This window comes from Berghia stephanieae, chromosome 11 (genome assembly GCF_034508935.2).
Source record: "Berghia stephanieae isolate SIO BIC M18660-M18661 chromosome 11, UCSD_Bste_1.3, whole genome shotgun sequence".
Lineage (NCBI taxonomy): Eukaryota > Metazoa > Mollusca > Gastropoda > Nudibranchia > Aeolidiidae > Berghia > Berghia stephanieae.
The window spans coordinates 3,100,641-3,128,140 of record NC_088370.1 but is presented as its reverse complement, the minus strand read 5'-3'; the positions used below and the strand labels follow the sequence as shown (position 1 = coordinate 3,128,140).

Sequence of the window (27,500 nt, the reverse complement as noted above, 5' to 3'; positions counted from 1 at the left end):
CAGATGTCGCAATATTTCCCGCATGCGTGTTCCAAAAGAAAAATATTCATTGACGCTATGCGTTTAGTCAAAATGTTCACATTATCGCCAGGCTGTTATAACGGACCAACACACAGAAATATGTGTAACCTTGAAGGTATAGAGATGCTGTGCGCTTGACTAAGACACTCACAACTTTGCCATCCAGAACTATAACGGACCATCAGACAAAACTGTGTAGGCTTTCCTTTCCTTGAACGTTCATAATCTGATTGATCGTATTTAGTGAGAACTACTCACAAAAATGGCTGGCTAAAGAAGCGACGTCAATTTCGTTCTCTCTATTGTGGTAAATATTCACCAACTATGAGGCTGATCAACTCGGCTGCATGTAAAGCCTTGAGGGAGAGGGCGGATACGACAGCAGCCACGTTTAATTGGCTAATCGCCGCCATCGTGTGTAATGTGTAAGCAATGACATGAGAGAGAGAGAGAGAGAGAGAGAGAGAGAGAGAGAGGGGGTGGGGGGGGGGAGGAGAGAGAGAGGGGAGAGAGAGAGAGGGAGAGAGAGATAAAAAGAGAGAGGGAGAGAGAGAGGGGGAGAGAGAGGGAGAGAGAGAGAGAGAGAGAGAGAGAGAGAGAGAGAGAGAGAGAGAGAGAGAGACTGTCTGTAGCCTTAAGGGTGGGGGGAGCGACATTAAAAATGGTGAATTTTGACCCAGCTTGCTAAAATTAGATTTTGATGGCATGTTGTCATGTGACCATTTGTCTGCATAAAAAATTGCATGAGAACTTCATCTTCAGTATTTTCGACTCAAAACAACGTATTTTGTGACCCATAGTATGGTTAAATCCTACCCATTTTTAGTTTCAGTGGACTGATTTCATGAAAGAATATCAAATAGTCTTTATAACTAAGTAAAGGTAAAAACATATACATGAAAAGTAAAAACTCTCCTCTATCTTCAACAAGCAATCACTTTGTTCTTAATAATGTCGTATGGTCACAATCCAATCCGAGAGCGAGAAGAGAGTTTTTCCCTAAACTCCTTTACTTTGACTTTTACATGTATTTGTCTCAAAACTGCAATTTTCGTCACTAAAAACCTCTCTCTTCTTTTAGTTTTCAACCAATCTTCTTCAAACTTTCTACAAATGAGTGTCATACAAATACGCAGGTCGTCTAGGAGCCAGATTTTTGAAAAAATAAATAAAAATTTATGAGTAATTTGAAATTATGTAACTTTTTTCAAGGGGAATAATCGAGTAATAACTTTGAATTTAATTTTTAAAGTTTCTAATTGGATTCAGTAGTCTGATGTCACTCCACCCGGCAACGGCGGCCATCTTGGTTCTAAACAAAGAAAATCATTACTTTTTATTCTTCAAGCTGGCTAGAACTTTTCATATGTCTTGTGACCAGAATGTGTAAAAGTCAAAACATGATCAAATTTATTGGGGTTTTTTTTTCCTCTGGATACGCTTTTATGCTCGCCGGAGAAATATTTCATACGGGCGTCCGCCATTGTTCCGATAGTTTGGAGCCAGTGTTGCTAAGTTACCATGCGTCATTTGGAAGGAAGTGACGTTACGACTATTGAATCCTATTAAAAAATTAAAAATTGGGCATCTAGAGCCTCTTTATTTTCCTTTTTGCTACCTGTGACCAAATTATTGTGGCAATCGGTTGATAAACAAAAAAGCCTTTGACTTTTTAAGATTTGTTGTTTATTTTCCAACATGGCGTCGTTTCCATACCAACGGGCAACTTTTTTCCAAAAAAATTATATGCAATCATCTTTCCCAAACATATACATTATGACTGTGTATTGAAGTTTATGATATTTCATCAAATAAAAAAAATGACCCTTTAGTGTCGCCCCCCCCCCCCCCTTTTTAAATCGTACAAATATGACAAATACGAAAAAAAAATATAAAAAAGAGAAGAAAAACAAATAGTTATCTAACATGTCAACTGTCGCACTCTGGACAGACATGTATTTTAAAATTTGGCCAGAAAAATCTTCCTTCAAATTTTGATCGATTTAAATAATCCTTATCTTGGCAAAACATTTCAAACCTGGGACCTCGCCAAGTCAAGGCTTGAGAGTTTTTGCCAAGATTATTAAAATCGATCGATATTTAAAGGACGAGTCCTCTGGCCCAAATTTTTAAATACTTGTCTTTCCAGAGTACGACAGTTAACGGGTTTAAAAACAAAACAAGCAAAAACAAAAACAAAAAAAAAAACCCAACAAACAAAAACAAGACCAAGTAAACAAATGGTTGTTGATAATACTCTTCAACAGTCGTAACGTCACTTCCTTCCTAATGACGCATGGTAACTTGGCGGACGCCCGTATGAAATATTTCCATGGCGAGCATAAAAGCGTATCCAGAGGAAAAAAACCCATAAATTTGATCATGTTTTGACTTTTACACATTCTGGTCACAAGACATGTGAAAAGTTCTAGCCAGCATGAAAAATAAAAAGTAATGATTTTCTTTGTTTAGAACCAAGATGGCCGCCGTTGCCGGGCGGCGTGACATCAGACTATTGAATCGTATTATTGTGTGATCTACTCCCAACATGTTAAGACCCCCAAACTTAGAGAACAAAAATTTGTTTAGAATGAAGATAGATCAGACGGTAGAGTCACGATATCTTCGGCAAGGCGGAGTTGTCGTACCAGTAAGGTCGCGGGTCCGAGCCCCCATCGCCGCCGCGAATGTTGTTTTTTTTCTATGTTGTCTTCTGGCACTTTATTACTCACTTCATTTCTTGTCTAGGATGAATGAAGTTGACATCACTCGCTGTTTGCTATTGGGCGATTCGTTCTATCGAAATGCCCTCTTACTCTTATTAACCGTAAAGGTCACGCATAGTTTAGTGTGTTGAGCTGGTAGAACCATGGCCTTCTGAATCAACACGGAAAAGTAGAAAACGGTCGGTGCTGCCTGAAGCCGGTGATCGTGAAAATACTAACGAAAGAGTGAACATGGAAAGGCTTCGTATGGGAACAAAACAGACAATGGACGTTTCGGGTACAAACCCTTCGTCAACACAACAATACACAAATAAACGTGGAAAACAAATAAAATATAATGAAAAATAATTTGTATCGTCTGTACTCAATGGTGGTTACAGTATGAATGAAATGTTAGCGTGGCGTGGTTCCACGTTTATTTGTGTATTGTTGTGCTGACGAAGGGTTTGTACCCGAAACGTCCATTGTCTGTTTTGTTCCCATACGAAGCCTTTCCATTTTCACTCTTTCGTTAGTATTTAACCATGGCCTTCGTAAAGTAACATAACGATGGCTACGGAAGAACAGAAGATTTTTTTTAACTTGCAGGCTTTGCATCAATACTGACATACTAAAAAGTAAAAAACCCCAGTAACAGGCATTAAATGTTTTTTTCAAGAAAACCTGCCCTCCAAATATCAATCGATCATAATGACCCTGGTCTTGTCAAAAACTCTCAAACCCGGGACTTCCGGTAGCCATCGTTAACATATAGCCTGACCGTGGCCTTCGTAAAGTTATGGCTTGATACTGAGCAAAAAACTGACGTCAAAATGCCAGTCTTTGGCTTCAAAATAAAACTAATCGTGAGTTGTATTCAATAGTTCAACCAATGGAATAACTTGTTTCCATGAGCTCTACTAACGACAACTTACTAAGCGGTGCAAAACCCAAATAATGACGTCAAACTGCCAGTCCTTTTGGATTTCAGTATCAGGCTATAACATAACGATGGCAACGGCCTGACACTGACCAAAAAAATGACGTCAAAAGACAAGTCTTTGCCAAGAAAAGAAAACATGAGTTGTATTCACTAGTTCACCCAACGGAATCTCGTTTCCTTGAGCTCTACTAACGACAACTCACTAGACGGTGCACAAACCTAAGAAATGACGTCAAACTGTAAGTCCGAGTTGGTTCTTGTGTCAGGCTATAGATAGTATGCGCTTGGCTAAGACTAAGAAGCTCATAACATTACCATGCGGAAGTATAACGGACCAACACACAAAAATGTGTGTAACCATGAACGTTTATAGTCAGGTTAGTACAGTTCAGTGAGCATTACTCATAAACGCGGATGGCAAAAAACAATAACAAAGACGTGAGTGACGTCAACTGCATACTATCTATACCTTCATGGTTGCACACAGTTTTGTGTGTTAGTCCGTTATACTTCCTGATGGCAATGTTATGAGCTTCTTAGCCAAGCGCATACTATCTATATTATGTTAACGACGGCTACGGACATCCGCGGACTTCCATGTTTGAGAGTTTTTGGTATTTTTGTTTTTGTTCATTTTAATGGATCGAGATTTGAAGGATGAGTTTTCTGACCAAATTATCAAATACTAGTTGTTGGGTGTTTTTTGTTTTCTTTTTTTGTTTTATATTTTTGTTTGTTTTTTTTTGTTTTTGTTTTGTTGTTGTTTTTTTTTCTAGAATACGAGAGAAAGAGAGAGTTAACCAGTAGATTTTGGACCAATCAAAACATGGGATTTGTGACACACCCTCACACGTGCTCGGACAAACATAGTTGGTTGTTTATAAACAAAAACGTGAATGAAATCGACCTCTCTCTGATCATACCGCCAAATCGGTGACTAGTTATCGCACGATTTTCTCGATCATATTATAAAGGTTTAAACTTACACACAGTTTTTCTGTGTTAGTTCTATTGATCAATCGGTAGGACAATGGGTATTTTACTTAAACACATACCATCGATAGTAAAACCTGTGCAGTTTGCTGTGTCTCCCAATCGCTGCCATTGTTTACATTATGACGATTGTCCGAGAGGCGTGGTTATCTACCTATCTATTAGCAGTTATTCTGTTGTCGGGATCCTGTCAACCGCGGAGTATGAAAAACATGTATCGCTGCCTCGGTCTACCTGCAATACCTGCCGAATTGTGAGACCAAAGTACGCTTATTGTACCTACGATTTGACTTGTATAATTTGAATTTTTGAATGAAGGCAGGGGATAATGTGTGTAGGTGTGTCGCTCTCTCTCTCTCTCTCTCTCTCTCTCTCTCTCTCTCTCTTCTTTCTTTCTCTTCTCTTCTCTCTTTCTCCTCTCTCTCTTTCTTCTCTCTCTCTCTCTTCTTTCTCTCTCTCTCTCTTTCTTCTCTCTCCTCTCTTCTCTCTCTCTCTTCTCTCTCTCTCTCTCTCTCCTCTCTCTCTTTCTCTCTCTCTCTCTTCTCTTCTCTCTCTCTTCTCTCTCCTCTTTCTTTCTTCTCTCTCTCTCTCTTTCTCTCTCTCTCTCTCTCTTCTTCTCTCTCTCTTTCTTTCTCTTTCTCTCTCTCTCCTCTTCTTTCTTCTCTCTCTCTCTCTTTCTTTCTCTCTCTCTCTCTCTTTCTTTCTTCTCTCTCTCTCTCTCTTCTCTTCTTTCTTTCTCTTCTCTCTCTCTCTCTCTTTCTCTCTCTCTCTTTCTTCTCTCTCTCTCTCTTTCTTATCTTCTCTCTCTCTCTCTCTCTTTCTTCTCTCTCTCTTTCTTTTCTCTCTCCTCTTCTTCTCTTCTCTCTCTCTCTCTCTCTTTCTTTCTTTCTTCTCTCTCTCTCTCTCTTTCTTTCTCTTTCTTTTCTTTCTCTCTCTTTTCTCTCTCTCTCTCTTTCTTTCTCTCTCCTCTTTCTTTCTTTCTTTCTTTCTTTCTCTTTCTCTCTCTCTCTCTCTCTCATTTGAATTTTTGAATGAAGGGGATAATGCAGTAGGTGTCTCTCTCTCTCTCTCTCTCTCTCTCTCTCTCTCTTTATTTTTCTTTCTCTCTCTCTCTCTCTTTCTTCTTTTTTCTTTCTTTCTCTCTTTCTCTCTCATTTGAATTTTTGAATGAAGGCATGGGATAATGTGTGTAGGTGTGTCGCTCTCTCTCTCTCTCTCTCTTTCTCTCTCTCTCTCATTTGAATTTTTGAATGAAGGCAGGGGATAATGTGTGTAGGTGTGTCGCTCTCTCTCTCTCTCTCTCTCTCTCTCTCTCTCTCTCTCTCTCTCTCTCTTTCTCTCATTTGAATTTTTGAATGAAGGGGATAATGCAGTAGGTGTCTCTCTCTCTCTCTCTCTCTCTCTCTCTCTCTCTCTCTCTCTCTCCCCCTCTCTCTCTCTCTCTGTGTGTGTGTGTGTGTGTGTGTGTGTGTGTGTGTATAGGGTGTGGATGTGGTTGTGAAAGTGTGTGCTTTCAGGATATTATACAAACAAAACCTATCCCAGCACGAAAGAGAAAAGCAATATGTGATTGGGCAATAATTTTATATAAAATACATTCAAGACGGAGAAAGGCAACACTCAAACATCGTGTGTATAGATAGTTCGAAGATGACGTCACGCAGGTCTTTGTTATTGTTTTTTGCCATCCGCGTTTATGAGTTGTTCTCACTAAACTGTATTAACCAGACTATAAAACTTCATGGTTACACAGAGTTTGTGTGTTGGTCCGTTATACTTCCGGATGGCAATGTTGTGAACTCCTTGGCCAAGCGCATTCTATCTATATGAGTGGAGCCATTGTTATGTTATAGATAGTTCGAAGATGACGTCACGCAGGTCTTTGTTATTGTTTTTTGCCATCCGCGTTTATGAGTAATGCTCACTGAATTGTATTAATCCGACTATAAACGTAAATGGATACAAACAGTTTTGTGTGTTGGTCCGTTATACTTCCGGATGGCAATGTTATGAGCTTTCTTCGCCAAGCGCATACTATTCATAGATAGAACGAAATTGACGCCCTTCAGCTCTTTGTTCTTATTTTTAGTCAGCCTTTTATGAGTAGTTTTCATTCTATTAAAAAGTTGAGAATTAATACAGCGCAATATCCACTAAACGTGCTTATAGTGCTTTACAGTAAATTATAGAGATAGAACGAAATTGACGCCCTTCAGCTCTTTGTTCTTGTTTTTTTAGCAAGCCATTTTTATCAGTAGTTCTCGCTTAATTGTATTAATCCGACTATTGATAGTAAGCGCTTGGTTAAGAAGCTCGCAACATTGCCACCCAGAAGTATAACGGGCCAACACACACAACTCTATGTAACCTTGAACCTTTATAGTCTGGATAATACAGTTGAGTGAGACAAAGGGGAACTGAGAACAAATAGGGATCAGATGTAGATTCCAAGAGATCACCTATAAGTCTCATCCGGACACAAGCACAAAATCCAACAAAGAGGAATACACTCAAATACTTACATTATAAATTCAAAATAACAAATATTATAATACATAACAGAGAGATGATTTACAAGGAAAAAAATATCATCTCCCAAAACAATAACTATGCATTTGACTGTTTCCCTCCCAGATAGGACTCCGGCCAGGGCCAGGACAAAACCAAGTAATCTCATTCCAAGACAAAGACAGAAAGCATGTTGGAAAACAGATATAAGAGGATAGAAGACACAGTATGTACCCCCCTGCCCGCTATGGGAGGTCAGGAACCCCACCCTGTTTCTCAAAACAAAATGAAATTGAATCGGAGTGTAGCTCAACGAAAGGGGTTTGTATCGGATCGTCTTTATGTGTAATCGATACACCAGTTCTAATGCGATTTTTTGTAGTTGTTGTTTTTCTTTTTTTTTTTTTTGAATCCTTTTATGGGGAAAAGCAGATCTTTTCCTAATTCGATTTTTTTTTCTTCAAATGATTGAATTGACAAATACACAGTGTGGCTCAGCGGAATGGTTTTTGCTTCTAACTCGAAAGGTACCAAGTTCAAATACCCGCTGCGCTATGTGGCCTTAGCTCAAATTGCGGCGCTGTACTGGGTCGGACGTCTGGGTTACTCCAGTCTTCCATTATAAATAGACTCTAAAGACAAATTTCGCATATGGGATGAATACAGATAATTTTTCTTTGTTTATTTAGTCATTTACACGGATACCCGCCTATCCATAGTGATTATGTCAAGTTGTCACGTGATATTTATTCAACACTCCGCTGCCGGTAAATTATGTGTCCGATCTATGGTCCAGAATGTAAAATACAAAACAGCAACTGCGCATTAATTTCTGCTCCTACATGAATTATGAAGAAGACTATATTATGCGACCCCCCGCGCCAATGTTGTTTTAAGTCAGAATAACGAACCGTGTTATTGGGATAATTTTGAGGGTCGCAAACTGGGGTCACTTTGCGGCTATGTGGTCTAGTGGTATGACACTCGCTTTCGGATCGGAAGGTCCTGGGTTCGAGCCTCGCGCTCGGCGCATAGTTGAGTCCTTGGAAAAGGCTCTTTACTCATATTCTCTCAACGTACTCGGGTGTAAAATGAGTACTTGGCCGTTAACAGCGTTGTCTTTGTCCGAAAAATTGTAATAACGCCTTACAGGCGTCATGTCCCGTCCTACATGTTAAATGTTGCTGTTGACCAGCGACCCCTTGTAAAGCGCTTTGAGAACATGGATATTGCGCTCTTCGTCTATCTCTCTCACACAGACACCCGCACACAACCACATTCTTGCGCGCGCGCGCGCGCACACACACACACACACACACACATTCGTTACCGCTCTCCTCTCTATATTCACTCACCATCTATATGACCATCTACCTCCTACCCCTCCCTCTCTCTCTCTCTCTCTCTCTCTCTCTCTCTCTCTCTCTCTCTATCCGTCTATCTCTCTCACACACACCCGCACACAACCACATTCTTGCAGACACACACACACACACACACACACGCATACACACATTCGTTACCGCTCTCCTCTCTATATTCACTCACCATCTATATAACCATCTACCTCCTCTCTCTCTCTCTCTCTCTCTCTCTCTCTCTCTCTCTCTATATATATATATATATATATATATATATATATATATATATATATATATCTATCCGTCTATCTCTCTCACACACACCCGCACACAACCACATTCTTGCAGACACACACACACACACACACACATTCGTTACCGCTCTCCTCTCTATATTCACTCACCATCTATATAACCATCTACCTCCTCTCTCTCTCTCTCTCTCTCTCTCTCTCTCTCTCTCTCTCTCTCTCTCTCTCTCAGACACTCCATACTGCATAGGATAATATTATAGTTGGTCAGTTATCGATTTTATAGAGAAATCACACAACGATGTTGCTATCTTGATAGTGTGAGCGAAAAAAAAAAAGAAGAAGAAAGATAGAAAAAAGAAGAATTCACTTTTTTCATTGGCTCTCTTCCATATAACAGGAAAAGCGAAATATATCGGGATTTCTTTAAATGTGACCTATCGTCTAAAACGGTACTATTTCGGTGAGGACCAGATAACTAAAATTCTATTGATATATTTAGTTGTAAAATTTCAGTAAAAATAAATGCTTGTATTGGGAGAGTGATATTTATTTTCTATACTTCAAAGCATATAATGTTCATCCTGTGACTACAGATTCAGGTTTCTTTACCCACCTCATTCTCATATGTTACCTGATAGACATCATCGGTCACAAATGATGCGTACTGACTTAGTTGCAAGTCCGATCTCCCAAATACGATTCAATAGTCTGATGTCACGCCGCCTGGCAACGGCGGCCATCTTGGTTCTAAAAAAAGAAAATCATTACTTTTTATTTTTCATGCTGGCTAGAACTTTTCATATGCCTTGTGATCAGAATGTGTAAAAGTCAAAACATGATCAAATGTATTAGGGTTTTCCCTTCTGGATACGCTTTATATTCGCCGGAGAAATATTTCATACGGGCGTCCGCCATTGTTCCGATAGTTTAGAGCCAGTGTTGCTAGGTTACCATGCGTCATTAGGAAGGAAGTGACGTTGCGACTATTGAATCTTATTCTAAGGGCTCGTTAATGTTGATATGTGGAACAACTCGGAACTACCTCAAACCAACGCAATGACAAAATACTTTCAATTACAACACCGTTTTAATCAATCCAATAATTCTGTTGGGCTATCAGATGTGGAAATAATAGTAGGGCTACACGTTGTAGTATAATTAGTACAAAAACTTCTGTGTAATTCCATGGCCCAGTTATTTCTGTGCATCGGGGTTGCCAGGTTGGATTATTATAACCCAAACTACCGATCTTTGGATTATTTTTTTTTGTACTTGTTTGGATTGTCGTTTTAAGTTTGGATTTTTAGATTATTTCAAAATTTATATATATTTTTCATGCAATAAAACAATTTAGATAACAATAACTATTCTATAGTTTGCTATTTATATTTATGCCATTACTCTTGTACTTTCATAGATTAAACTAAACTATCTAATTATTAGACATATTTAGCTGCTAAAAAAAAGCGGAAACGTCCATCTGCTGACCTCCCAAACTTTGGCAGTAGCGTCAACCGGGGCTACTTAGGCCACCCGGGGTAACTTAGGCCACCCGGGGTAACTTAGGCCACCCGGGGACTTAGGCCACCCGGGGTAACTTAGGCCACTTACTGAAAACAAGATTGGTTATTTTAAAAGATAAATTACATGTAGCTATTATCTTTCAAATAATTAGAACCCAATAGATCTAATAAGCACTCATGAATTTAACTTTTTAAAAAGCAACCTTTTTTATTCCAGTTAGTGGCCTAAGTAACCCCGGATGGCCTAAGTAACCCCGGATGGCCTAAGTAACCCCGGATGGCCTAAGTAACCCCGGATGGCCTAAGTAACCCCAGTTGACGGTAGCCTAAGAAATCATAGGAGATTTCAAATTTGCTGCGCTAGCCTGGCTTGAAACTGAAACCTAAATTTGCTTGAGTCTTAAGTTTTGCTTTGAGAAACGACAGTGATATAACTAAAATTATGCATTTTCGTGTGTACATATTGTTCTAGTCAGCTGATCCTGCGTAGGACGTTGCTTCCCGAACTTTCTTGCGAAACAGATTACGGTTTTCCGCCAATCTACTTGCTTGAGTTGTTGTCATTCCCAGCCATTCACACATATCTTGTTCCCAGCTTCTTGTTGGTCTATCTCTTCCTCTCTTGCCGTCTACCCTTGTCTGCAGAATGTGCGTTTCTAATGATTCGTGGCGAGTCGTATGGCTAAAATAGTTCAGTTTCAATTTCTTTACAGTTTGAAGAAGAATTTGTGATTTTATTCCGATCCTTCTCAGGACTTCTTTGTTTGTTTGTTTTCAGTCCATGATATTCTGAGTATTTTTCTGTAGCATGCCATTTCAAAAGCTGTGATCTTTGTGCTCTCTGCTTTGCTGATAGTCCACGCTTCGCATCCATATGTTGCAGTTGGGAAAACAACACTTTTGAGGATTTTGATTTTTGTTTGAATGCACTGCCCTTTCCATATGTGTAGGATATACTTTTACTTTCATCAGTGTTTCTTTACATTTGACACATAATTCTAGAAGACATTGACCTTGGGCTGAAATTGACTCTTGAAGTTCAAGCACATGTATCCCACCATTCAGAAAATCAAGAAATCTTCCGTGGTCTTCAACAACTCAAAAGAAGATGCACAGATGTGTTAGGAGAAGCACGTTCTCAGCTAGAGCTTCGAAGGACAGAATCCAGGAATACATTTCTAAATCTCGCAAAACTTAACCTTGAGCTTTTTTATATATATATATAGCGCAATATCCACTCAACGTGCTCAAAGCGCTTTACAAGGGGTCCCTGGCCAACAGCAACACATAACATGTAGGACGAGACATGGCACCTGTCAGGCGATATTACAAATTTTTTGGGACAGAGACAACGCTTTTAACGGCCAGGTACTCATTTTACACCTGAGTACGATGAGAGAATGTAAGTAAAGAGCCTTTTCCAAGGACTCAACTATGCGCCGAGCGAGGCTCGAACCCAGGACCTTCCGATCCGAAAGCGAGTGTCATACCACTAGACCACATAGCCGCACTTAAAACTTAACATGACGGTCGGACAAAAATGCCAAACTTTCAGGAGTCACCTTTTCTTCATGTCATTCCGAATCAGTCAATATAAAAAATTGAAGAACAGTACAAGAAAATTTCAAAACAGGGATGTATATTGGATACAGAGAAATTTTGGATAGTTTGTTTGTTTCTTTTTAAGGGTTTTACGGCGCTTGCAACACATTAAGGTCATATCAGCGCCAGTAAAAAGGAATAAAATTGGATAGTAAAAAGTTCTAGAATTATACTTAAACCACACAAGAAAAGGTAAGACAAAGGGGAATTGGTTCAGATAGGAAACAGATGTAGATTCCAAGAGCACACTATCAAAGTACTTAGTTTGAGATAAAGTCTCATCCAGACACAAGCACAGGTCCCAACTAAGAGGAACACACTCAAATGTTTACAAATATAATATAATATGTAAACTAAACATAATGCAATGCATAACAGAGATATGATTTACAAGGAAAAAAATACCATCTCCCAAAACTATAACTATACATTTGACTGTTTCCCTCCCAGCCAAGTCTCCAACCAGGGTCAGTACAAAACCAAGTAATCTCATTCCAAGACAAAGACAGAAAGCATGTTGGAAAACAGATATAGGGGGATAGAAGACACAGTAAGTACCTCCCTGCTCGCTATGGGAGGTCAGGATCCCCACCCAGAAATTTTGGATAGAAGTGAAGCAAAGTGAGTCATTTCGTGACTTGACAACCCATACATTGACGTGTCTTCCCACACCTGTTGGCGATGCTGTAGTTTAATGTATGTTTTCTTTGGTTAAATACTAACGAAAGAGTGAAAATGGAAAGGCGGCTTCGTATGGGAACAAAAACAGACAATGGACGTTTCGGGTACAAACCCTTCGTCAGCACAACAACACACAAATAAACGTGGAAAACAAATAAAATATAATGAAATTATTATATTTTATTTTCCCTTTTAAATCATTATATTTTATTTGCTTTCCACGTTTATTTGTGTATTGTTGTGCTGACGAAGGGTTTGTACCCGAAACGTCCATTGTCTGTTTTGTTCCCATACGAAGCCGCCTTTCCATTGTCACTCTTTCGTTAGTATTTTACGATCACCGGCTTCAGGCAGCCCTTACCGTATTCTACTTTTCGCTGGTTACCAACATTAAAACCTCCAAGAAACCTTATACAATCAAATACACAGGCGTCCATTGTAAGATTCCAAACTGATATAATTTTAATCCAACAAAAGTTGCAAAGATCTTGTTGTAACAAGAAGGATGATCCACAACTGTATACAAAATCAAGCACATCCAAAAACAGCTGTTTCACATATGTGACCCTCCGTCTCAAAGCGGTATTATGTCGGGATGATTAAGACCCAAAGAAGTGAATTTAGAGATAGAATGATGAGAAATTGGACATTAGAAGTTTTTGTAAAGCAAAAAACAGTATTTATACTCCAGCATAACGTACAGAAATTAAACTCAAGTTTGATATTTGTGGCATAGAATTCAATTTCCCTAACCGAGTGAATCCCGACATAATACCGCTTTGACAGGGTGGGTCACATATTGATGTAGACCCAAGACAGAAGGAGAAAGAGGACGAGGGTAATATTTCTCTATTTTTTTTAGATATTGGAGTACGGGTAAGCTAGACATTTTTTTTTCTTCTGAAATTTGGATTATTTTTCATAAAGGTTTGGATTATTTATAAAATATTATCTGGCAATCCTGCTGTTGCGGCTCGACTGTGAGGACGATGCGATGTTTTCGTTATTCGTTCAAGGTAGTTCAATCTTGATCAAGTGTTTCCTAGCCTTTCGTCCCGCCTAATCAGATTGAAGTGAATTTCTAATAAACTAAGGTAAGTAATACTCTTACTTTCTAAAAGCCAGTGTTTATTGCCCGATTAGCCTCTTCTCGACGAGAACTTATTTGCATGTCTGGTAACCCAACTTGTTATGGCCTCGTTGTTTTTAATGGAAATTCTCTCAAACCAACGCTAAATATTCTCCTTTACAACAATATTAAAACGAGCCCATAACTGCGTCCGGTATCAGACCTGTATATATGTTCACGTCGACTCTTCTAGAAGCAAGGAATGCACAGTGCAAGGTTACACATATTTAAGTAGAGGTAGCCTGGATGCAACGGCGATATCAATGATTTAAAAATTCAAATGGATGAATTAGTTAATATTTTTTCTGCGTCAGTAAAATATGCAGAAATAGGGAAGAAAAGCGGGATGTCAAAAAAGCTGGTTCCTATTTAATTGGAAGTGTAAAACCACTCTTCCAGAAGACTGGATACAGACCTTTTATAATTAATTTTCTGGTGTCGGAGTAACGGCATCATATTTTCTAGTCTAAATATGTTATTCGTCAATATAAAGACAATCCAACCTCTCTCTTTTAATCCTAGAATCTGCTTATGCATCCTGCTACTAAAATAGTTATGCGACTTTTATGTAATTTATTAATGATATAAAGCACACCGAATGGTTGATTACCTAGACACTACCAAGGATTTAGGAACCAGAAGAATACAGGGTGAGATGTCACGACTTTTATGTAATTTATTAATCATATAAAGTACACTGAATGGCTGATTACATCGACACTCCCAAGGATGTAGGAACCAAAATAATACAGGGTTAGATGTCACGACTTTTCTTCCCTATTGATGCTGTCTCGATTTGAAGCCAAACTGGACAACTGGGACACGGAAGAGAACTCAACCCTTCAATCTATAGACAGTTCGAAGATGACGTCACTCGGGTCTTTGTTATTGTTTTTTGCCATCCGCGTTTATGAGTAATGCTCACTGAACTGTATTAACCTGACTATAAACGTTCATGGATACACACAGTTTTGTGTGTTGGTCCGTTATACTTCCGGATGGCAATGTTATGAATTTCTTAGCCAAGCGCACACTATCTATAGACAGGTAGATAACCACGCCTCTCGGACAGTCGTCATAATATAAACAAAGGCAGTGATTGGTAGACACAGCAAACTACACAGATTTTACTATCGATGGTATGTGTTTAAGTAAAATACTCAATAGCACAAACACAGAAAACTATGTTTAAATTTAAACGTTCATAATCTGATCGAGAAAATCGTTTGATAACTAGTCACCCATTTGGCGGTATAAAAACAATAACAATGATCAGAGAGGTGTCGAATTCATTCACATTGCTGTTTATAAACAACCAACTATGTTTGTCCGACCACGTGTAAGGGTGTATCACAAATTCCATGTTTTGATTGGTCAAAAATCTACTGGTTAATTGCATAACCGCCTTGACTACTGACACTTCCTTAAAAATGACGTCTGAATACAGGTGGACGGTCACTGAATGAAATGAAACGTTGGTTGTCCCCATTGCCTTCGTTAATTGGATTCAGTAGTCTGTTGTCACGCGCCCGGCAACGGCGGCCATCTTGGTTCTAAACAAAGAAAATCATTACTTTTTAGTCTTCATGCTGGCTAGAAATTTTCATGCCCTTTTCATATGCCTTGTGATCAGAATGTGTAAAAGTCAAAATATGATCAAATTGATGGGGTTTTTTTCCTCTGGATACACGTTTAAGCTCGCCGGAGAAATATTTCATACCGCGTCCGCCATTGTTCCGATAGTTTAGAGCCAGTGTTACTAAGTTACCATGCGTCATTAGGAAGGAAGTGACGTTATGACTGTTGAAGACTATTTATAGTTATAGATAGCATGCGCTTGGCTAAGAAGTTCACAACATTGCCATCCGGAAGTATAACGGATCAACACACAGACCTGTGTGTAACCATGATTTTAATAGTCAGGTTAATACAGTTTAGTGAGAAGCAGTCAGAAACGCGGATGGGAAAATCAATAACAAAGGCTTGAGTGACGTCATCTTCGTTCTTTATATAGCCTGGCACGAAGACTTGTCTTTTGACGTCTTTTATAGTTTAGTGCAACGCCCAGTGTGTTGTAAGTAGTGAGCTACTGAATACAACTCACGAATTGTTCTGTGTTGTAGTCATAGACTTGTCTGTTGACATTCTATTTATTTTATTATTTTTAAATTATTATTATTATTATTATTATTATTATTATTATTATTATTACTTTTATTATTATTATTATTATTATTATTATTATTTTTATTATTATTATTATTATTATTATTTATTATTATTATTATTATTATTATTATTATTATTATTTTATTATTATTATTATTATTATTATTATTATTATTATTATTATTATTATTATTATTATTTATTATTATTATTATTATTATTATTATTATTATTATTATTATTATTATTATTATTATTATTATTATTATTATATATTATTATTAATAATGATAATATTTTAATTTATTTATGGTCACACCGAAAACAGACGCCAACAATTTTAGCACACGGGTTATGTGCCAGTCAACCTTCCTGTTAGAGATAACGCATATGTCAATGAGGTTGTAGTACTTGCATTTGCATTGAATCGATGTTAGGTAGTGATTACTAGATATCATTCTTTTGAACACAAACAATTTCTTAACTCACTCAATCCTAGAGATATTTGCTACTTTTCAAAATTGGAAATTTAAAAAAATTAAAAATGAGCATGTACATAGATGGCTTTATTCAACTACCATTAACATGTAAAAAACAAAAAAAAACATTAGCTTTGATACTTCGTCTATAATTTGTCTCATAAAAATGTAATAAATAGGCATGGTGTAAAAGTAACCCGGGTTAACTACGGATATAGTCGGTGTTGGGGATGAGTGAGTTAAACTTTATATGAACCAATTTCCCAATGCATTCTTCGGTAAGTGAGCGAAATATATGAGATATTAAAGGCAGAAAATATCTTTCCGTATTCAAATCAAAAGCGCTGTGGCGTCGAAAAAGGTATTGTCTAGAAATAAAAATAGAACTTGAGCTATGTTTGTATCGGAATAAAACGAAAGAATGATACTTTCATCTTGTTTGATGTGAAATTATCTTTTCATAAATTGGTGGTAGTTTTGATAGAAACGGGAGCGATCCATATTCATGTTTTCGTCCAACCGAATCATCAATCACATGATTTGTTGCTGTACAACGATTGGACATTTCTTAAAAAACGTAAACACGCTGCTTAGTTTATGAAAATTGTAAACATACACATGTGTCAAACAGAACAAAATGACCAATCGTGATGTTAGATATTTCGAAAGCTGTGAGCACTTTTTACTATGTGGGTCACTTTCAGCACATTTTGCAATGTGACCAATGACCTCGAGCACATGGAAAGGTAATATAGATCGCTCCCATTGTATTGCTTAAGATTATAGTTTGCACATAGATCTAGGTATGTGCCAATTCAAAACGAATCCGGATTTTAACCTACATTTTGAGTGCACGGTAATTTTTTTGCTTGGGGGCGCTTTGAGGGGTTTTACCAAATTTGTTTTCACGTTCGGTGTGCAAGAAAATTAGATAAGTGGGTTAAGTTATGGCAAGTTATGTACACGCATCGCGTCGCCGCCAACTGTCAGCTTGAGGACGCTCTCTCTCTCTCTCTCTCTATCTATCTATCTATCTATCTATCTATCTCTCTCTCTTTCTCTCTATCTATCTATCCATCTATCTCTCTCTCTCTCTCTCTCTCTCTCCCTCTCTCTGAATATAGAAAGACATAAAGAACGAAAGAGAGAGAGAGAGAGAGAGAGAGAGAGAGTGAGAGAGAGAGAGAAAGAAAGAAAGAAAAATAGGGAGGGGAGAGAGAGAGAAAGAAAGAAAAAAAAAAGAGAGAGAGAGAGAGAGAGAGAGAGAGAGAGAGAGAGAGAGAGAGGGAGCAAGAAAAAGAGAGAGAAAGAAAGAAAAAAAGAGGGACAGAAATAAAGAGAGAGAGAGAGAGAGAGAGAGAGAGAGAGAGAGAGAGAGAGAGAGAGAGAAATAGAGAAAGAAAGAGAGAAAGAGGTATATAGAGAGAAAAAAAGAGAAAGGATAATGAGAGAGAGAGAGAGAGTGAGTGAGAGAGAAAAGAAAGAAAGAGATAGAAAAAGAATGAGAGAGAGGTAGGGGGGGGGGAGAGATAAAGAAAGAAAGAAAGAAAGGGATAAAGAAAGAATGAAAGAAAAAGTGAGATGTAGAAATAGAAAGAAAGAAAGAAAGAAAGAGAGAGAGAGAGAGAGAGAGAGAGAGAGAGAGAGAGAGAGAGAGAGAGAGAGAGAGAGAGAGAGAGAGAGGGCCAAAAGACATAATATTGATACGACAAGTCTGTTAACCAGCCCACGTGACCTAAGCGAGTGAGGGTCTTGGAGCGACGGGTGTGCATCCCCACTGTTCAGCATATCTGTTACTAGTTAAAAACATATGGCAAAAACTCAGAGAAATACATATCAAGACCATGACGATAGTCCTAGACTATAGATAGTTCGAAGATGACGTCACTCAGGCCTTTGTTATTGTTTTTGCCATCCGCGTTTGTGAGTTGTTCTCACTATACGGTATTAACCATACTATAAAAGTTCATGGTTACACAGGGTTTGTGTGTTGGTCCGTTATACTTCCGGATGGCAATGTTGTGAACTCCTTGGCCAAGCGCATTCTATCTATATCCATTGTCTCGGACAAAAAGGTTTTAAGTGTTATTCATGAAGCCGGACTATGCAAAGTCTTAAGACTAAACGAGGGACTAAACAGGTGAAATTTACACTAGTTTATGAAGGTTACTGTCAGGCTGAGTTTACGAAAGCTACGGGTAGGGTGAGTTTACGAACGCTACGGGCAGGCTGAGTTTATGAAGGTTACTGTCAGGCTGAGTTTACGAAAGCTACGGTCAGGGTGAGTTTACGAAGGCAACGGTCAGAGTTTACGAAGGCAACGGTCAGAGTTTACGAAGGCTACGGTCAGAATGAATTTACGAAGGCTACGGTCAGAGTTTACGAAGGCTACGGTCAGACTGAGTTTACGAAGGCTACGGTCAGAGTTTACGAAGGCTACGCTCAGAGTTTACGAAGGCTACGGTCAGACTGAGTTTACGAAGGCTACGCTCAGAGTTTACGAAGGCTACGGTCAGACTGAATTTACGAAGGCTACGCTCAGAGTTTACGAAGGCCACGGTCAGAGTTTACGAAGGCTACGGTCAGACTTAGTTTACGAAGGCTACGGTTCGTCCCAATATAACACAGTTTAACCATTTAACTGCATTAAAATTTTGGCCAGAAAACTCGTCCTTCAACTATCGATTGATTTAAATGACCCCCATCTTGGCAAAAACTCTTAAACCTGGGACAATTCTACCTGAACAAGACTATTGATCACATTGCATATTTTTGCTTCAAAATGTACTATGTACCGAGACTATAGATAGTTCGAAGATGACGTCACTCAGGTCTTTGTTATTGTTTTTTGCCATCCGCGTTTATGAGTAATGCTCACTGAACTGCATTTACCTGACTATAAAGGTTCATGGTTACACACAGCTTTGTGTGTTGGTCTGTTATACTTCCGGATGGCAATGTTATGAGCTTCTCAGCCAAGCGCATACTATATAGAATAGTCTCGTACAATAACAAAGTCTGAGACTTCGTAGTCCAAGACTTGGGGAAGTCCGAGCTTACGAAAAGTAAGCTAGCTATTCATAGAGTCAGACTTTGACTCTGACTATCAAGTCTCGCACTACATGTTAATTATTGAGCTTTATATAGCGCAATATCCACTAAATGTGCTCAAAGCGCTTTACAAGGGTCCCTGGTCAACAGCAACATTTAACATGTAGGACGGGACATGCCGCCTGTTAGGCGATATTACAATTTCTCGGACAAAGACAACGCTGTTAATGACCAGGTACTCATTTTACACCAGAGTACGGTGAGAGAATGTGAATAAAGAGTCTTTTCCAAGGACTCAACTATGCGCCGAGCGCGAGGCTCGAACCCAGGACCTTCCGATCCGAAAGCGAGTGTCATGCCACTAGACCACATAGCCGCATGTGAGAAGTCTCAGACTACAGAGGTCAATCTGTTTTAACTGGGGATTCCCCGGAAAAGTTTGACTAAACGTCATAGAAATGTGTAACTTTTCCCGCTGCGTGTGCGAAATAGCACAGAAATCATATCTATTGTCTCTTCTCGTTACTAAAACTCACTCATCATCATCATTGCCTTTTTCACCCTGGGTCAGGGTATAGGCCACAGACAAACAGTTTCTATCCTTCTCTATCCCGAGCTAACTTTTTAATCTCATTTCAGGTCTTACCACTTCTCTGTATATCAGCTTCTTTAATTCTTCTCCGTGTTCCTCGTGGCCTTCCCCTTGATCTTCTGCCCTGAGGGTTCCAATCCAATACTTTCTTTGTTATAGTGGAGTCGTTCTTTCTAAGCGTGTGTCCAATCCACCTCCATCGTCTTCTTCCTATTTTTATGTTTGTAGACCGCCTACTGAGTTGTCTTTTAGTTGTGGTCAAGGAAACAAGCGATCCTATTGGCTGAACTGTTGATTACAACTCACTATTTGTTTTGTTTTGTTTTGTGGCCAAAGACTTGCCTTTTGATGTCATGTGTTGGTCAGTATCAGCATAGCCATCGTTATGTTATAGCCTGACACTGAAATCCAAAAGGACTGGCAGTTTAACGTCATTATTTGGTTTTTGCCTTCGGGTCGAAGGTCCAGGGTTTGAATCCCGCTCTGAGCGGTGTATAGTTGAGTCCTCGGTAAAAGCCCCTAACTCACATTCTCTCACCGTGCTCATATGTAAAATGAATACCTGGTCATAAACACCGTTGTCACTGTCGGAAATACTGGTGTCATGGTCTCAAGTGAGTAAAGAGCTACTCGACTATGCATAAAGATATATGTAGAATGAGGCCCCAGAATTTACTAGTTACTATAAATGAAAAACAATTAACGATTTGTTTACAATGAAATAAAAATAATGATGAAATTTAATTAAAAGAGATAAACAGTGATCGTGGCAGTTACAAATAGAGATATGAATATTTTACGTAACTTATGATAATATCTCAGGTTCATAAGTTTACGTTTCCAGGCAGTTGATGGGCTTGGATGATCTATTCCTCTGATAACGGGATTGGACTCGTAAAATTCCACTTCCAGGCAATTGGTAAGAGGTTATAGTGTAGTACAGCGGGCTTTGGTTTGATCCTCGAAGATTATACAATCAAAGTTAAAAGCTCCGGCGTCTTAATGGTGTAGATATAATATCTACAAAGTCCCAAAAGATAAAAATCTTACAATATATATATATAGGAATAGAGTGACTGGCCGTCCGGCATAGATTGTGGAGAGAAAGTGAGTGTCAAATGTTAGACCTATCAGCTTTTATAATAAGTGGCTACGTGACAGAATGTAGAACGAAAAGTATTCACTAATTAGAAATTAATTCGAGGGAAGGCTATAAAAGGAAAGACAATCTAATATTAGAAGGTAAAGTTTATCTAAGCCTACCGAAATATAACTGGAGTGAGATGAATTCAGTTCTTAATAAAATAAAATTTAATAAGATAATTGTGAACAATCTTTACTGTGACACCCCCCACCCACGTTTAAAATATACTCTTTAACCATTATGGGAAAGATAGATTTTACAAACGGAAGTAAATTTACTATCATGATACTCTAGCATTAATCCATTGTTATGATTTGTGCTACAATTAAATTATTTATTAACTAGACATGGAAATGTTTATATTAACGTAGGTATATGAATGGGTGACAATAACAATGAAAGATTGTGATTACAAATCATTGTGATGAACAACATGATGGCAATGTGATTACAAATCATTGTGATAAACAATAGTGATGGCAATGAAGCATGATTTAAGTCGATGATATGAAATGAATGAAAATGTAAATGGAATATTGACATTTCAATTATTAATCATAAATGAGTGAAAATTCATAACAATAATAGATAAAGAGAAGATTTCCCAAATCATGAATGGGTATGGTATATATATCCAAACAATACTCAATGTTACATTAAGTTGGGTCATCATGTTTACAAATAAAATTATCGAAATTGTGCGTTCTGATTTGGCATAGTTTGCGAGGTAACTAACAGTATGCATGGGAGGTTAAGTTATACTCTTCTCACGTGTTTATACTAATCGAGAAAGTAGGTCGGCGTGAATATTTTCACAGCCTGGTATGTGAGATATACTGAAAGTGTAATTTTGCAAAATAGACTCCACCTTAGTACTCTACTATTATTCATTTTGTTATTTCTTATGTACGTGAGTGGTTTTATGGTCCGTTTCGACCACAAACTCTTTTAGCAGTAGATATCTGCTGAATGTCTTTAAAGCAAAGACGATGGCCAGTCCTTCACGCTCTATTACAGAGTATCGTGATTCTCTGTCCAATAATTTTCTGCTTGCATATAAGCAAGGCATTAGAGTTCCCTCATGCTCCTGTAATAGTACACCTGCGATGCCCTTATCAGACGCGTCAGTTCTTACAACAAATTCTTTTGACATGTCGGGTAATTTAAGAATTGGTTCTGAACAGAGTAATGCCTTTAATTGGTTAAAGCTATTCTGACACGCTTCTGTCCAAACAATTTTGTTCGGTGACCCATTCTTTGTCAGATTTGTTAGCGGTGTCGCGATGTGCGCGAAGTTGTAAATGTATTTCCTGTAAAAATTTTGGAGCCCAAGTACTTTGCGTACTTCTTTTTTTGTCTTAGGTGGTTGCAATTGTGCGATTTTTGTTTGTTTTTCTGTCTCGGGTGTCTGTGTCCCATGACCAACGGTATGATTAATCCTGCATTTGAAGCTTCAATATTAGTAAACATAGGTTGCGACACTGTGGCTCTATCAAAATATTCTTTTAGCATATTTGCATGGAATGTCTTTGTTGTGTTGTTAATTTTAATCTCGTAATTAACATTAGATTTTACTGCTGTTATTTTGAATGGTCCTTTCCATGTAGCTAAAAGTTTACTCGAGTCATCGGGTAAGAGTATTAGTACTTTGTCACCAATCTCAAATTTTCTTGATTTGCTTTTTCGATCGGAGCATTCCTTGTATTTCTCTGCTTTTTTAGTGACGGATTCCTGTGCTAGCTTACATGTGTCCTCTATTCTGTCTTTCAGGTTTCTTACATATTCGTAAGCAAACATAATTTCGTTATTGTCCTCCTCATTCCCTTTACAAATGTCGGCTACTATATTGATCGGGCCGCGAGGTGATCGTCCATACATCAACTCAAATGGGGAGTAGCCTGTAGATTCCTGGGGTATTTCTCTATATGCAAATAGGATTGCTGGTAAGTATCTGTCCCAATCATCTGGTTTTTCTGCTGACACTTTCTTAACATATTCTTTAGAGTGCCATTAAATCTTTCACAAAGACCATTTGCTTGGGGGTGGTAGGGAGTTGTGAATGAGTGTTGGATTCCCATGAGTTTCATGGTTTCATGCATCATATGTGATGTAAATTGGGGTCCATTGTCCGACAGTATCTCATTTGGTATGCCTATTCTAGTAAAAATTGTCATCAATGCTTCAGCTATGTGATCCGATGTAGTTGATTTTAATGCTATCGCTTCTGGCCACCTGGTTGCGTAATCGACTAGTGTTAGTATGTGTGTATGGTTTCTATCTGATTTTGTTAAAGGGCCTATAATGTCAATTGCAACTTTTTGAAAAACTTTGTCAATAACTGGGGTTGTCTCTAATGGCAATCTCGGTATTCTGCCTTTTGCGACTCTTCTTTGGCATGTGTCACACGATTTCACATATTCTCGGACGTCTTTAGTAATTCCAGGCCATGTGAAATTCTCGGATATTCTCTTCAATGTGGAAGAGCTCCCAAGATGTCCAGAAGTTATTTAATCGTGCGCTATTCCAAGGATTTTGTTTCTGTAAATACTCGGCGTGACCAGTTGTTTAGCTATTTTGTTTCTTTTCCTATGTAACCTGAACAGAATATCTTTTTCAATGATGTATTCAACTTTTGATTTCGTCCCTTTGTTTGCGATATTGAAATATGAAGTTAAAGTCGGGTCCTTTTTCTTTTCTTCAATGAACGTGTTCCTGTCAAATTGTTGTGGTTCTAGAGAAATAGTCATTGGCTTCTCTGTTGTCTTAGTCATCTTTCTTGTTTCTGCTAGACAAGCTGTTTCTTGGGTTAATGACCATTCTTTTACATCTGTTGGGTTGTCTTTAAGACCTTTTATATTGCCAACAATAACATCAGCGACGGGGTTGGGAAGTATACAGCATTCCACTATTCCTGTATAGTATGGGTTTCTATGTACACGTTAGCTGTTTCAAAGGTTTCGACTGTGCCACTGAATGTGATGCATTGTACCGTTTTTTCCAGTTTTGTCTTCGTCATTGATCAAAGATGCTTTTATTCCTACTGTACTGCATCCTGTGTCTCTCAATATTTTGCAATCAGTTCCATTAGCTTTGCCTTCACAAAAAAAATAGCGATCCTGATTTGTGAGTTTGTGTTAAAAGTGACATACCTTTCACGCAATACACATTTATATTTTCTCCTACTCGTGTCTGATTGTTTACACTTGTTTGGAGTGATGCATTTGCAGTTTCTTTTGGATATCCCACGATTTTGTAACATTTGTCTGCTGTGTGGCCTTTCATTCCACAATATTGACATTTAATTATAGGTTTGTTGGTTTTCTTATACTCAGTATTATTGTCAGTGCTATTTCTTGTTTTGTTTTGATAGGATCGGCTATGGTCTCTATTGAACTGTTTGTTCCATGGTTTGTTACTATGGTCATCCTGTTTCACTTGCGTGTTCCGAGTGATTGATCGGCTCGTTCTATTTGAGTACTGAACTTTAGGTGTACCTGGACTCTGAGCAGCAGCAGCGTAGTATGGTTCCTTCAATGTTCTGCTAAGGGGTGTCAATGGATGTGCGCTGTTAAAGTTTTCTGCGTAGATTTTTAATTTGTCCAAGTTTTCTGGCTTTCTCTCTTTAAAGAATGCGACTAAATCTGGGTTGCAAGCTTGATAGATTCGATTCTTCAGCGTGAGATAGTAAAGGCCTGCAAAGTCGTCTTGTTTTACGTTTGCCAACTCAAGCCACCGATTTAGAAATTGAGTAATTCGGTTCACGAATGTATTAAAGTCTTCTCCACTTTCCGGTTTTGCAGTGTGAAACCTTTCCTGGTAACCATCTTCCGTTAATCTAAATCTTTTTAGTAGAGCGTCTTTAATTTTACCATAATCATCTGCATCTTCAGTTGTTAAGGTATAGAAAACTTTTAGCGGTTCTCCAGATAAGCAGTTAATCAAGGCTGTGGCCCATTTGCTTTCTGGCCAACGATAACCTTTAGCCTGAACTTCGAATCGGTGTAAGAAGGATTCTAGACAGTCTGAGCGTTCATCGTATGTTGGCATGCGTGGAAGTTTCACGAAAAATTCATCACTATTATTATGTTTTCTTTCATGACCGGTTTTTGTTTTTTCAATTTCCAGCATCATTTGGGTCCTTTTGGTTTCTTCTTCTGCTAAAGCTATTTGTCTTTTTAGTTCCCTTTCTTGGACTCTTTCTTCTCGTTCTTCTCTACGTATTCTTTCTTCATTTTCTTCTCTACGAATTCTTTCTTCTTTTTCTTCTTTTATTTTCTCTTCGCACCATGAAAATATTCTTTCCTGGGGTATTTCTAAGTCCTTTGCGAGACTTAAGTATCTTTTATATGCTTCCATTTTTGCAATAAATTAGTTACGATATTTTATATATATTATATTGACAGGATACTGTTACTGTTTTATTTATTTACACTTACTGGAATGAACTGTTCTATTTTTAGAAATCTCTTTCTTATTTCAACTTATTATGTATGTTGAATTTGATGCCTTTTATCGTTATATCTTATAAAGCAATGTGTCAATACAATGCGGAGTTATTATGACTTGAGTCAATAACAATGTGTCAATCGCGTGTACTCTAAACTATGTTACTACGAAAAATGTATCACCAATGTGTGTGACTCGTCGTTATTTTTTGTACAATTATTCGCAATGACGCTAATATACTAGAGTGTGATAACAATAATAGGATGCCAAAATAATCCCAAGTTATCTATCACTAAATATAACACGACGGCTAGTAGACTCCTTTTATTATTATTTAGTTTTTAAAGACTCACTTTTCAGAACATAATATATAAGTGGTTTTCGGTAACAGTAATATGCCAAAAATGCAGTTAAAACAAATCACTATGCAAAACAAATCACGATGTCTATAGTTACTATGTGATGCCCAACTCATGTAAAAGAGAATAATGAAGGATATATTTACCAACTCAGTTCGTGGCTGGGACCTCTCTCTTGTTCAATGGTTGTTCAACAATTGTAATTAGGCATTGAAGAGTGTTTAACAGTGATGTCTGAAATACAAAACAATAAAATATCGTAAGATTTACAATAGTTACAAAATGTGTTCACAACACTGAGTGATTGGATGATAGGTGAATGAATCGTTATGGAATGTAAACATATTGAAAACAATTCATGAATGAGGCAAACAACAAAATGAAATGAGTGATATAATAACAAAGTGGACAAGGAATGAATGAATGAATGAAAAACTGAGTGAATAGATGAATGAATGAATGGATATGTGTATGAATGAAAGAATGAAGGGAGGAATAAATGTATGAATGATTGGATAAATGAGTGAATAAACGAATGAATGGATGAATGAATGAATGAATGAATAAATGAATGAACAATGAATGAATGAATAATTTATAAATGAATAAATGAATGAAGGAATGAATCAATAAAATGCTATTCAATTTGAGTGAAAGAATGAATGGATAAATTGCTATTCCATTTAAATGAAGAAATGAAAAAGAAAAAAAAAATTAATCCTGTAAATAGGGAGTTCAATTAAAATATGATCAAGTGGGGCAATTAAGAGTTTTACAATTTAAACTTTAAAGTTAGATGAAATAGATATAAGTAACTAAATAAATTCAATTCTTTATATGTGTCCCCTCCAAAATGTCATGGTCTCAAGTGAGTAAAGAGCTACTCGACTATGCATAAAGATATATGTAGAATGAGGCCCCAGAATTTACTAGTTACTATAAATGAAAAACAATTAACGATTTGTTTACAATGAAATAAAAATAATGATGAAATTTAATTAAAAGCGATAAACAGTGATCGTGGCAGTTACAAATAGAGATATGAATATTTTACGTAACTTATGATAATATCTCAGGTTCATAAGTTTACGTTTCCAGGCAGTTGATGGGCTTGGATGATCTATTCCTCTGATAACGGGATTGGACTCGTAAAATTCCACTTCCAGGCAATTGGTAAGAGGTTATAGTGTAGTACAGCGGGCTTTGGTTTGATCCTTGAAGATTATACAATCAAAGTTAAAAGCTCCGGCGTCTTAATGGTGTAGATATAATATCTACAAAGTCCCAAAAGATAAAAATCTTACAATATATATATATAGGAATAGAGTGACTGGCCGTCCGGCATAGATTGTGGAGAGAAAGTGAGTGTCAAATGTTAGACCTATCAGCTTTTATAATAAGTGGCTACGTGACAGAATGTAGAACGAAAAGTATTCACTAATTAGAAATTAATTCGAGGGAAGGCTATAAAAGGAAAGACAATCTAATATTAGAAGGTAAAGTTTATCTAAGCCTACCGAAATATAACTGGAGTGAGATG

General features: G+C 37.7%; 1 protein-coding gene across 2 annotated transcripts in view; it reads left to right on the top strand.

Annotated features, from left to right (window-relative positions):
* The first annotated feature begins 13,557 nt into the window (after positions 1–13,557).
* The window catches only part of LOC144957407 (tolloid-like protein 1), a 40,207-nt gene continuing 26,264 nt past the window's right edge, over positions 13,558–27,500 (top strand). Inside the window, exon 1 of one of the 2 annotated variants that reach the window (XR_013642154.1) lies at positions 13,558–13,685. The gene's annotated coding sequence lies outside the window, so the exon portion shown is untranslated. The remainder of the gene's footprint in view (positions 13,686–27,500) is intronic. The other variant, XM_078888691.1, reaches the window with a different exon arrangement.